We start from the raw sequence: 13,658 nt of genomic DNA on the forward strand, positions 1-13,658 counted from the left end.
TGTCTCCAAGTGGAATCCATAGAAAATCTATGTCAAATAGAATTACACATGATTTATGTTTAGATATTATATATTAAGAACAAACCCGCCCCTCTCTCTCTCTCTCTCTCTCTCTCTCTCTCTCTCTCTCTCTCTCTCTCTCTCTCTCTCTCTCGCTCTTCTTTTCAGGTTATTCGTTGTCGTAGATAGCAATTTATGTAAATGTCAAAATTTTTGTGCTTTATTTGCACTAGTTAATGTAAAAGACATTTATACCTGAATTTGCCTTTTCCTTACATTTTCCATTCTTAGATATTTTAGTTTTTAAATATTGAAGAAATGATAATTATATAGATTTGAAAAAGATTTTTATCATTCAAAACTTTTTTGCTCATGCGTTGCTATTGTGCATACTGATGATCCAAAAGAAAGCCAAATGTAGCAATTGCAGATTATTTCTAGTCTAAATTTGATTACAAGTATTACCGCTGCTGAAAGTGTTAATGAGTTAGACATTTTCATTATTGAACCAAACAAAAACTCCTTTCAGTTTTCTTCTGAAGATTGAAAAAGAAACCCACAAAATTACTGAGTATAACTTGTTTACTTGTAAGTATTTACATATTATTGTCCTCAACACTCGAGGTCCTGAAAGTACTCGAGTGTTGAGAAAAATAAAACAATATGTAAATACTTACAAGTAAACAAGTTATACTCAGTAATTTTTGGGTTTCTTTTTCAATTTTCATTATTGTTAGGATTTAACATTATTTGTGGATTGCGCTCATTTTCCCCAGTAGTTGAATATAAGTAAAATACTTGCAATAAAGGGTGTCACACAGCCTGGAAAATTAAAAGAATCTTTTGTTCTTTATGATACCAAGTGAGACAAGTCGCCGGTGCTATTAAATAAAGAAAAAATTAAAGAAAGCCATGTAGAAGGACGGTTAACAGTAGCCCGATATTCACAACAAAAGTAGAACATGGGAAAATGGATCAAAAGACCTGAGGATAATGAAATGAAGCCAACGCTAGAATATCTGTTGCAGGACCAACATCCATTAGGCCAAGGGGCTGAGTAACCTTGAAGAGGTGAAGCTAAAAACTACCAAGACAACTAGTCGGAGGTGATGCTGCGACCTTTGCGACTGGAAGGAAACTATAGTTTTTTGGGTGGGACACTTTAGCAGAACCGTCGGCAGAAGCTAAAGCTGCTAGCATATAGCAATAGAAATTAACTTGCCAGGTATTCCCCATTAGGCAAGCCCAGTGGTCTTCTTCCTTTTTGCTAGCAATGGAAAATATAAAAACATTCGACCAAATATTTCATTTTGGCCCTCTGCTTATCAACCTGATCGTAGAACTGAGGTGGTTCTGGGTAGACTTAGGACTGGCCACTCGTACCTAACTTAAAGGTACTTACTTGAAAGTTCCGAAGTTCCAGATTGTGATCATTGTGGCAGACCTTTGTCCATTCGTCACATTCAGGTGCATTGCCAACTGTTGTATGCTGCTCCACGGCAGAAACATGGGCTTGCTTGCAAGTCCATATCAAAGATTTAGAGCATGGGGCTGATATAGAAAGCCTGGTTTAATTTTTTAAGGAAACTTTTTATCAAATAATAACCAAACCTGTTTTTATCATCATTATTAACTTATTGTAACCATTATCAACATTACCATCATCTCTATCCATCACTCATGACAGCGCTGAAAGACTTCATGGGTCCTAGGCCTTTCGCCAAAATTCCAGAACCCATCCATCCATTAGCAGAACCGACAGCTCTCGACAAAGTCTAGCAAGCCGGTGAATTTTTACTGAATTGCTAAAGTTGCTAAAAAACGCACAACTTCTTTTAGGATGAAATATTAGCATTCAATATGGAATCATTGAGGCGAGACAACTAACGAGCTTGAAAGCTTACCTGCCGTCTGGTGAGGAAATTAGAAAGTAAGAAATATAGTCGGAAAAGAACTATGACGATATGAAACTACAAGAAGTAAAAGTATATGAAACAGCTGTTATCCACTGTTATTCGCCTACAATGAAACCGGGAGTTACATCACTGAAAAGATATAATGGAATAAGAACATGCAGTACAGAATTCTGAGCGAAATTGTTGCTCAAACAGTGCCACACATATGGACACCTTACTGAAAGCTAATTTCGAAGGATAGAATACAGAAGAATTTTGTTGTTCACGCATAAGAGGAAACATTTGAGAGTGGTGTTAAACTCATCCTTACCGTACCCTTAACACGTTCTCTCGCAGAACATTCAAGTGTTGTAGAAGACACCATTGTAATTCTCCCATAGGTAGGTAGTCCCTAAGGCAGTGTTATTTTTTATTTTCATTTTTTAAATTTTTAGTATGATCATAGGCCAAGTAAGAAGGTCGCTGACTGGGATGCCATCTGAAAGGACTTCATTATTGGAGTGTGCCAGCCAATGTATATTGGTGATGACCAGCAAGAGTGACAGACGCTGACAGGCACAGACGGACGATTATACTGAGAGAAACTGTATACCCACACTACTTACTTTGTTCGTGAGAGATTTAAAATGGATTACATATGCGTTCTCTTTGGAAGAGCTTTACCAAAACAGAGAAATCATGCACACATTATACTATCGAGATTAATGCCCCGTCAACAGCTATGTTCAGGGGGTGAAAGAATAGGAAACGGAACAAAAGGGAAAAGTATTAGGAAAGAGCTTCTGAAAAATCAGCAAATAAAGTAAAAGAAAAATTGAAATCAGCTTCTGATAAATCAGCAAATAAAGTGAAAGAAAAATTGAAATCAGCCTGAGAGATGCATTATAAAAATAACAATTGTGTATGCATGATCTGATATGAGTTACTAAAAATAAGTTTATAATTATGAACTGACGGTGAACATTCGTCCAGCCATTATTAATGGTATCATAATATTCTTCAATTAGTTTCACAGGGGAGACGCCAATGGTTTTTCGTGTAAAAGTGAGAGACCAAGAGATAAGGTCTGATATAACCTCACAGGATAAACAGCGGAGCTTTTAGAGTGGACTGCTTTCATCCGTCACCATGTGTTACCTCAGCAGCAACTTCAGTTTATCTTTATGAGAGAAGAAGAAGTTGTACCGCAGTATTTTCCAATATGGCAGCCACCGGGGACGGAGAATGGGAATTAGTTGTCAGAAGTAACAGGAAGGGAAAAAATCCTACTATAGTTAATGGTAAACTCAGCAAAGATGAGAAGAGAGAATTTTTCCACAAGGCTCCAAAGGCAACATTCGATGGTACGTATATTGTGAATTGTCAGAAAATTAAAATGAAATCTGGAACTGTCATTTTAGTCCAAGATATCGTCGTAGCCTATGCTAAGCAATACCTAGGTACTAAACTGGCTTGTGTGAAATTTATAGGTAGTGGGTGGATTAGTAGCTTATTAGGCTATTCATTAGGATTGTACCTACTACTACTATAGCCTAGTAGGTCAACGTAGGTAATACAAAGCAAGTCTTAGCTACCTACTACCCTAGCTACTCTTCCGCCGATTGTCATGACGTAACTGACCTACCGTAAAATTTACGTCATTTAGCTAGGTACATTTTCAGGTTTTACTAGCATTTTTAGGGAAGCGTACGCCTAGACTACTACACAAAAGGACAAATTAAGACAGTGAGGAACGGGTTCCGCTAGAACTAGCTAGCCTAGTACCTAAGGTTAACTTGTTAAATAGTAGCTACCTACCTAGGTAGCCTATGCCCTTTTTATTTCTTCCCCAGAAGTATTTGGTATTTAGGCTCTAATAAGCAAGATACTACCCATTTACGTTTTATTGTGAGTCAATCAAAAATTTTGGGAAGGTACTAAGGTAAGCGGTAGATCTAGGGTACTTATCCACGGCGGCCTAGACTATGGCAGTTGCGGTTTTTCTATGCAGTTTTACCTACTAAACAAGAATTTTAAGTAATATTTATTCGAACGACTGTAATTAACCCTCCAGGGGCTAGTACTAAACATGGCGAAATACATTGGACGGCCCCCAATCCCTAGTGGATGTCGTATCCACGGTTACGTTCCTTGCAGTCTGTGCGGACTGCTTCTGTAGAAATACCAGGTTAACACTGACTGGACTGGCCAACTCACTGACTATTGCGTTTTTGGCCACTCTCCGAAAATGTACTTTAACACGTCCTGACACTGGAGATGGTCATCAGTCATGAGTTGTTGGTGGTGATAATAGGAGCTCAAGACCTCTACTCTCCTTTTGAAGTAAGTATTTTCTCCAAAGTTAGAAATTAAGGGCTTATTTTAAGATTTAAACAGAGGGTAATGAAAAGTGTGGCCAACGCAGTGCACACTACCCCCATGACGCTTTCGAAATTTTTACTTACAATTAAAAATGTTTAGAAGATTGACGCCATCTCGATGTTTGCGGAATCACTTGTATCAACAAACTTCCCATTTCCTGTGCTAAATCCGCAAACCACTTGTACCCATAGACACTGGGGCACTTTCATCGCAACAATCGTAAACACGACTTCCGACCACTACTTATCCAAGGGAACTACGGCATTCTTTGCGGCGTTTTGCGCTCTTCAATTGTTTATTAGTGTTGTCAATTGGTATGTGTTTTACCCTCTAAACTGGGTATAAGACTTACACAAAACAGGGGAAATAAGTGAAATTAGCGTATCTATTTGTAGTAGTATATATACATATTACAGTAATTTTTACCATTACTGCATTACTATGACAATTAGAATTCATGGAAACAGTTTGTAAATGCATCGTCACATGTGTAAAGCTCCACTAGATTGGCAACGATGAGTCCTTGTTTGTTGTGTCGTCTGCTCGTAAGTACAACAGAAATATTTGTAATTTTGGGGGGTTAATTTGGTTGCAAAAAAGGGATAATAGACATGAATTAAATAAACATTTTGAAGTAACAAAGTAAAGTTAAACTAAATAATGAGTAAAGTAAGCAATTAAGGGAATAAAGCTTTGCACTTCATAAACAGTGTAGTCGTCTGCTGCTCGTAACTGTGTTTGTGATGAGTGTAGTAACCAGGAACAGCAACGTGGTTCAAGTGCAATGTGGAGTGAATTAAGAACCAAAAATGTGTATCATAACAATCAAATAAGCACTGTGGAGTTTCAGTTGTGATGGCAGTAAGGATAAAGCCACCGATTACAAGGTAAAAATGAATACAGTTCAAACCATGACCCCGGGAATAAAAAGTTTCATACTTTCACAAATATAGGCAATAAAACGTTTTATTGTGCTGATTACAACTGCAATCTGAGTAAGATCAATAAACATTACATATATATGCTAAAATTGTTTAAATGAGTGCTGGGAAGGCTGGGAAAGATGGTGGATTGTCTATGGTTAGAACGGCCAGTCACGCGATTGCCACCATATATTGGCTTTCAAAACTGCCTTGAAAACATATTTTACGAAGAGCTCACATGCTTGTTTTAGTTTGTATGGGGCTTTCATATATCACATTATGTTGACGAAACTTCAATCTTTTGAATGGTATACTTAGAGTTGTAATTGTATTCTTGTTTCACCAATTAAATATCGAGTGAATAAGGCCTGGCCACGTGATGACGATGGATTGTCTGCTGTTGTTTACCCTATATAATAAATTAATTTTTTGCTCAACACATGAACTATGTAAAATAGATACACCAATTACCTACTAATAAGAAAATGTAACAGTCTGAAATAGCCATGAAAATGAATTGAATTGTTATGATGAAGATTGGATCATCAATTTGTGAAACTTATTAACCACTACTACAGAGAAAAACTTTTCCATAATTTGGGTGAAAAAATGTTTTCATACAATGAACTTACCTGTCAGATATATACATAGCTAAGACTCCGTCGTCCCCGACAGAAATTCAAATTTCGCGCCACTCGCTACCGGTAGGTCAGGTGATCTACCTGCCTGCCTGGGCGGCAGGACTAGGAACCATCCCCGTTTTCTATCATTTTTTCTCTGTCGCCGGTGGTATCAACATTGTTGTTACTACCTCCTGACTGGAATTCGCTTTTTCAAGACTTTATTGATCATCTTTATTGGATTCTTGGTGACGTACTGGATCGTTGTTTTGCATTCGCTACTGTGGACTGGATTTGGACTTGCTTTTGATTTTTCTATTAGAATGTCTGATTCAAGTGGTTAGTGTGAGAGTGTGTGTGAATGTAGGCTGCAAGGTGAGGATACCGAAGGCTTCGGTTGATCCTCACACTGTATGTCGTAAATGTAGGGGGTTGACAGTTCTTTGGCTAACACCTGTATTGAGTGTGAAAAGTTGGATGCTAATGAATGGAAGACTCTAACTTCTTACTTGAAGAAGTTAGAGAGGGATAGGATTAGACGAGCTGCACAAAAGAGTGTGAGTACAAGGCCTATTGAGCCTTTTTCTGAGTCTAACTCTCCTTTTATTAATGAATATGATTCTCCCTATGTATCTGAATCCTCACAGGCTTTGCATTCGGATTCGGCTTCTGAAATCGCCAATCTGAAGGCTACTCTTCGGCTAAAATGAAGACAAAGATGGCGGCCATGCAAGGTAAGGCTAGTGATTGTGAATTACTAAGTGAAGTGAGTGTTCCCAGTGTTGTGGAGGGGGGCGTCCTGACCGCCCTGCGATGCTCCCAGGCCTAGACCTCTTCCAAACTCACATACCCAGAGGAGTAGGAAAGTCGAAAGTCGTACGGAGGTTGTGGGGAATCCCCAACGGTCAGGCGTCCTCCTTCAGCAGGTTCTGTTTCGTTACAGTCTGCTCAGGACCGCCTCAAATAGAAGCGTCTACGAGATTGTTTCTCGTCGTCCTCCGTTCTCCTTCACCTAAACGAGGTGGAAGGACTCGGATCTTTCTAGCCACTGAAAAGGCATTGGAAAGAGCGCGCGTTCGACTCGAGCCCGGAGCGCTTCTCGGAGGAAGCTCCTTCTTCTATCAAGAAGGCTAAGCTGGTTCGACGCCTCCTAGAGATGTATTTGATGATCGCACTCCTTCGAGTTCTCCTGCTTCTTCTATTGAAGAGGACGCTGGGGTGGCTTCCAAGAGGATTTTGCTGGCAGTTCAAGAGCAGATTGCCTCTTTGGTGGGAGTTCTTTCAAGGGATCCCCCTCGCAAGAAGGACGCTAGACTTCCTATTAAGAAGTCTCGTCTTCTTTCTCAGCCAGACGTGAAGCGTCCGCCAGACATAGGACGTCTTCCAGGCAAGAAGAGGCGTACAAACGTCAGGATCTTTCCGAGCGAGTTGCTCGAGATCAGGATACGATCAGGCCTGAGGCACCAGCCAAGGCGCAGGCGCCAGTTAGGCGTGAGGATTCAGCCAAGCGCGAGGCGCCAGCCAAGCGCGAAGATTCAGCCAGGCGCGAGGCGCCAGCCAGGCGCGAGGAGTTGCGTGAGGCGCCAGACAAGCGCGAGACGTCAGCCAGGCGCGAGATGCCAGCCAAGCGTGAAGCGCCAGCCAAGCGCGAGGCGCCAGCCAAGCGCGAGGAGCTTTCAGGCGGGAGAAGTCAAGCAGACGCGGAGACTTCTTTTAGATGTGAGAGAGAGTCGGTTCACTCTATGAGCCCCTCTCTAGTAGGAGTTGTCACCAGTAGAGAGAGAACGGGATGAAGATCCTCGTTTTTCAGGCCGATTCTCCACAAGGTGTAGAAGGAGATTCGGAAGAAGAGGGTGACGGTAGAGAAGGAGTCTCGAAACTATAGTTCTGACTGACCTCTTTTACGAGAATACGGAGATTCTTTAAACTCCTGCCGCTCCTCCTTCGCTCGATCACTGTTTTCGAGTGCGATTGTGCCTAAGTCTTCGTCGGTCTTGAAGATGAGACCTACGATCTCTATGAAGAGAGCTCTTCAGTCCTTAGACAAATGGATGTTGTCTAAGAAGGATCTGGGCAGAACTACCTTCTGTATGCCTCCAGCCATACTTTCTGGCAAGAGAGGTTTCTGGTACCGAACTGGGGAGAACATGGGCCTTTCTCTCCCAGCGGCAGCGAAGCAGACTTTTCAACCTTGGTTGGACTCGTCAAGGAGACACGCTTTGAATGGAGCTCGCGTGTTTGGGCTATTTCGGAGACGGATCATCTCCTCAAGGGACTCTTCCATATTTTGGAAGTGTTTAATTTCCTAGACTGGTCCTTGGGGTGATGTCTAAGAAAGCTCATGACTCGGATGGTCTTGACCCAGAAGTCATTCTCAGTATTCTTGCTTGTATTGACAAGGCGGTACAAGACGGATCGGGAGAAATCTCCTCTCTTTTCGGAGCAGTACTCCTTAAGAAAGAGGAGTATTTTTAGTTCATCCTAACCAAGGCGGTTTCTATCTCACACCCGGAGAGCAGCCCTGGTTTTCGCTCCCTATGTCTGACTTCCTGTTTCCTTCTCAGTTAGTGAAGGACATTTCTCGATCACTGACTGAGAAGGCGACTCAGGATATTCTCCTGCAAACTGCAAGGAAGAAGAGACCTCTTGTTTCTGTTGACAAGAAAGGACCGAATTCTACGGTTCAGCCCTTCTTTCGAGGAGGGCCTCTCTCCAGAGCTACCTCTAAGAGAAGAGGTCTTGGGAAGGAGAGGGTAAGGCTATTCCCAGTCCCTGTTTAAGAAAGGGAAGTGAGACAGGACAGCCCTCCAAAACAACCAGTGGAGGGACCCCAGGCTTCTCGAATTTGCAGAACGACCTGGTCACTCATAAACTCAGACGCCTCTTCCATGTCCATAATAAGGAAGGGATATTCTTATCCCCTTCCAAGACAGTCCTCCACTAACGACCATTCCGCGGGAACTGTCAGCCAGATACAGGGACCCTGTACTGAGGGATACTCTTCGTCTGATGGTGAATCAAATGTGGGACAAAAGAGCTATAGAACTGGTTCTAGAGCAAAACTCTCCGGGGTTTTACAATCTGGCTTTTCCTGGTTGCGAAAGCCTCGGGGGGCTGGAGACCAGTTCTAGATGTCAGCGCTCTGAACAAGTTCGTTCGAAAGGAGAAGTTCTCTATGGAGACTTCGGCCTCAGTCCTTGCGGCGTTACGTCAAGGAGATTGGATGGTGTCGCTGGATCTCCAGGACGCCTATTTTCATGTCCCGATTCACCCTTCGTCGAAGAAGTACCTCCGTTTCATGACGGGGGGAAGGATCTTTCAGTTCAGGGCCTTGTGTTTCGGCCTATCCACAGCGCCTCAGGTCTTCACAAGGCTGATGAAGAATGTGGCGAGGTTTCTTCACCTCAAAGGCGTCAACATCTCTCTATATTTGGACGATTGGCTCATCAGGGCCAGAACAGAGAGACAGTGTTTGGAGGACCTTTCTTTGACCCTAGACCTGATAAAGGCGTTGGGACTACTCGTGAACCTCGAGAAGTCACAGCTGATTCCCAGACAGAAACTTGGTCTATCTGGGGATTCAGATGGATTCTCGGGGTTTTCGAGTATTTCCTTCGCAAGAGAGAATCGTGAGAGGCTTGGAAAAGTCTCTCTCTTCTTAGGGAAAGAACGAACTTCGGCGAGGGAATGGTTAAGCCTACTAGGCACCCTTCCTCGCTCGAACAGTTCTTTCCTCTAGGAAGACTACATCTTCGCCCTCTTCAGTTTTTCCTAAAGAGATCGTGGAACTGGAAGAACGGGACTTCTCTCCGACAGTTTTCTCCTTCCAAGGGAAATGAAACCACACCTGCAATGGTGGTTGTCCCTCTAAACGAGAACAAGGGAATTTCTCTGGAAGTTCCGAACCCAAACCGAGTGTTGTATTCCGACGCATCGGAGAAGGGTTGGGGAGCAACACTAGGACCAAGAGAAGTGTCAGGCACCTGGAAGACAGCAGGTGTCCTGGCACATAAATTGCAAAGAACTTCTAGCAGTTCACTTAGCGCTAAAGTTCTTCGAACCCTTTGTGACGAACAGTGTGGTCCAAGTGAATGTGGACAACACTACAGCCCTGTCCTACATTCGGAAGCAGGGAGGAACACACTCTGTGTCGCTTTACGAGATAGCAAGAGATCTGCTAATTTGGGCTCTCACAAAGAAACATCGCCCTCCTAACAAGATTTGTTCAGGGGACGAGAAACATCAGGGCGGACGACTGAGCAGGAGAAGCCAGGTCCTTCACACAGAACTGGAACTCTTCATTCAGAGGTGTGTCAGAGTCTTTGGATCTTTACAGCAGCGGGGCACATCCTCACGTAGATCTGTTCGCCACATTCCTTTCCAAAAGGCTGGAAGTCTTTTGTTCAGTGGTGGAAGACCCAAGAGCTCTTGTGGTCGACGCTTCCTGCTGGACTGGGTCTCATGTGGACGTGTACGCTTTCCCCCCTTTCAAAATCCTGGGACAAGTGTTGAGAAAATTCGTAGCGTCCAACGGGACAAGGATGACCCTGATAGCCCCGTTTTGGCCAGCACAAGATTGGTTTGCAGAGGTGCTGGAGTGGACAGTAGACTTCCCAAGATCCCTTCCAAAAAGGATGGATCTTCTCAGACAGCCACACTTCGAGAGGTTTCATCAAAACCTCCCGCTCTCGCTCTGACTGCCTTTCGACTATCGAAAGACTTGTCAGAGCGAGGGGGTTTTTCTCGCGAAGCTTCAAGCGCTATCGCTAGAGCCCGCAGAGCTTCCACTAGACGAGTCTATCAGTCGAAGTGGGAGGTATTCAGAAGGTGGTGCAAGTCTAAGAAGTTGTCCTCCCAGTACCTCTATAACCGAAATCGCCGATTTCCTGTTGTTCTTGAGAGAGGTCTCTCATGTCTGTATCGACAATCAAAGGATACAGGAGCATGCTGTCGGCAGTCAGTTTATTTCGAAACAGGAGGGCCTAAGGAACATTGACGACAATAAAGATCTGCAACGAACTTGATTAGATCGTTTGAAACGACAAAATCGAAGGAACTAACTCCACCCAGCTGGAACCTGGACGTAGTTCTCAACGTTCCTTTCGTCGGACAGATTTGAGCCTCCCCACGTAGCTTCGTTCAGGGATATAACAAGAAAATGCTTGTTTCTCCTATCTTTGGCGACAGCCAAAAGAGTTGGCGAACTTCATGCCTAGAAGATGAAGTCGGCTTTAACAAAGACTCGGCCTTTTGCTCGTTTTAGAACTCTGTTTCTAGCGAAGAATAAAAATCCATCGAATCCCTGGCCCAAGAGATTCGAGATCAAAGGCTTATCGAGTCTGGTAGGGAGAGAAACAGAGAGGTCTCTTTGCCGGTAAGAGCCTTGAAGTTCTTCTTACAAAGAAAGAAGCAAATGGGGAGGCTCTAGACAAAGTCTTTGGTGTTCGATTAAGGACCCCACAAGAATCAGTCTAAGAACGCATTAGCTTTCTCATTAGGAGCGTCATTACGGATGCTCACAAGTTCTGTCCTGACGACTCTTTTCGCTTTTAAGAGTAAAAGCCCATGACGTAGAGCAGTGGCGACGTCTCTCTCTTTTCAGAAGAATATGTCATTAAAGAAAACTCATTGACACGACATATTAGAGGTGCAATTCAGTTTTGATCTCACTATCTTAAAGACGTTCGCGTGACCTACGAGAAATGTTTTTCTCTGGGACCATTTGTATCGGCGGATACAATACTGGGTACGGGAGGCAAACACAATCTTGAATTTGCACATACCTTCTACTAGATATGTTCTAGATTCCTGCTGACAAAGAGGCTTAGTGCTGCACTGGCGGACAGTCACTGTTGTTCAGTAAAGGAACTCTTGTGATATCTTTTAGGGGAGTATTTAAAAATTTTTTTGAGAATTTTTGTATAAATGAGTTTTTCGTTTCGAGTTAGGGTTGTTTGTTATGAGTTCGGGGATAACTCAGAGAAATTCTATTTACTAACATGGTGGTTAGGATCAGGTGGTCGGGAATTGGGTTATGCTCCCTTCACAAGGTGTGTTGTCATAGAAGTGGTGGTCCAGTACCCATTGACAAAGTCCTTTTAGGCTCTGCCGAGTAAGCGGTTCTTATACCCATCGACAGACCCACAAGAACTTAGCCATAGATCTAATATCTCGCTAAAGTCTTGAGGTGAGCAGACTACCGGCTACAGCCACGAAGTCTACCACCTATCAGGTAGGAACCAAGGTTTTTCTTTTATACCTACAACAGATGTTGTTTACCTGTCTATTCCATATTTAGCTGTCTCTGACCCTCCACCAAAGGGTGCCAATCAGCTATGTATATATCTGACAGGTAAGTTCATTGTATGAAAATGATATGTTATAATACAATAAAGTTTCATACAATACTTACCTGGCAGATATATACGATTAATGGCCCCCACCCAGCCTCCCCGCAGGAGACAGGTGGAAGAGAGAAAATATGATAGAAAACGGGGATGGTTCCTAGTCCTGCCGCCCAGGGCAGGCAGGTAGATCACCTGACCTACTGGTAGCGAGTGGCGCGAAAATTTGAATTTCTGTTGGGGACGACGGAGTTCTTTAAGCTATGGTATATATCTGCCAGGTAAGTATGTATGAAAACTTTATTGTATTATAACAATATCATTTTTCATTACTACCTAATTGTAATTTTACTGCTACAGTTTTTCAGAATTGAAAGTTTTCTTGCCATTCAAGGGTTGCTTTGCTCAGTTAGGTAGATCTAAGCTATAACTCCGCGTTGGGTATTTCTATGGAAATTACAGTTGTTCCTACACGGTATACAAACTGTCGGTCCTTCATAATAGGAATTACTTAAGGTGTAGCCTGGACAAGGCCGCTGAACTTTCAAACAAGGCAGTGCAGTAGTTAACTACTGTGCTGTTGTTGGCTATGCTAAGACTGGTGGCAAGCGAACACTTTGCTTTCGGCCGTCGTTGTGTGAGCGCGCTCCTCTGTGCTCTCTGCCTGACTTTCTGCTGGACCTCGCTTTTTTCCTAGTGGGAAATTTCCTGTTTTTTGTTCTTTTTGTGTGCTGTTTTTGGTGGTTTGTTTGAGATTTTTAATGGATTCTCAGCAATCCCTTGATCTGCAGCCCTTGTTGCCGTCTACTTCCTTCAGGCCCGGGGGTAGACAGCAAGAAGTGTAACAGAATTCACTCCTCGGTCGAAGTATATCCTCATACAGGTTGTGCTTCGTGCCGAGGAGTTGATTGTGATGGTGTAATAACGTGTGCGGAGTGTTGTTTGTGTCTGCTGCTCAGTGGGAGAAGTTTGTGGGCAGGAGGCATTATGCCAGGAGACTAAAAACCATGGCGGGGAGCGTTCGCCCCCTTCCACTCCTGTACTGGACCCTTCGGCCTCGTTCTTGTCCCCCTGTAATTGATCTACTTTTGCTGCTACTCCTCCAGGGGAAACTTCTCTCTCCTCTTATCTTTCCGACGAGTCGGGGGGGGAAAGGAGAGGAAGGAGCTTTAGTGGTGGCCCCGAGCAGCGCTCTTTCTGGGATATCTCTCCTTGTCCCGAAGGTCCTCCTTCAGATCAATTAACCCGACTATTCCCCCTTGCAGGTGTTGTGGCCGGGTTATACCAGGCTTGGGCTTCCCTTGGCCTTGCAGGGTCCCCTTCAGTGTCAGCGCTGCTCTTGCACCTAAACCATACCCCAACCAGCGCTGCCACCCACTCGGTCTCTATCCCACCACCTCTACCGTGACCCAGCCCGGCTACTTGGCTCCTCCGCACCTGGTCTGGTCTCACCACCTTATGAACGTCTCTGGGTCTGCGGGCGGTGGGCATCAG

General features: G+C 43.6%; 1 pseudogene; it reads left to right on the forward strand.

The window, feature by feature from the left end:
- The first annotated feature begins 2,957 nt into the window (after positions 1-2,957).
- Positions 2,958-13,658, forward strand: part of LOC135221288 (transmembrane protein 214-like) — a 324,587-nt pseudogene continuing 313,886 nt past the window's right edge.

The sequence above is a fragment of the Macrobrachium nipponense genome, chromosome 2, assembly GCF_015104395.2.
Source record: "Macrobrachium nipponense isolate FS-2020 chromosome 2, ASM1510439v2, whole genome shotgun sequence".
Lineage (NCBI taxonomy): Eukaryota > Metazoa > Arthropoda > Malacostraca > Decapoda > Palaemonidae > Macrobrachium > Macrobrachium nipponense.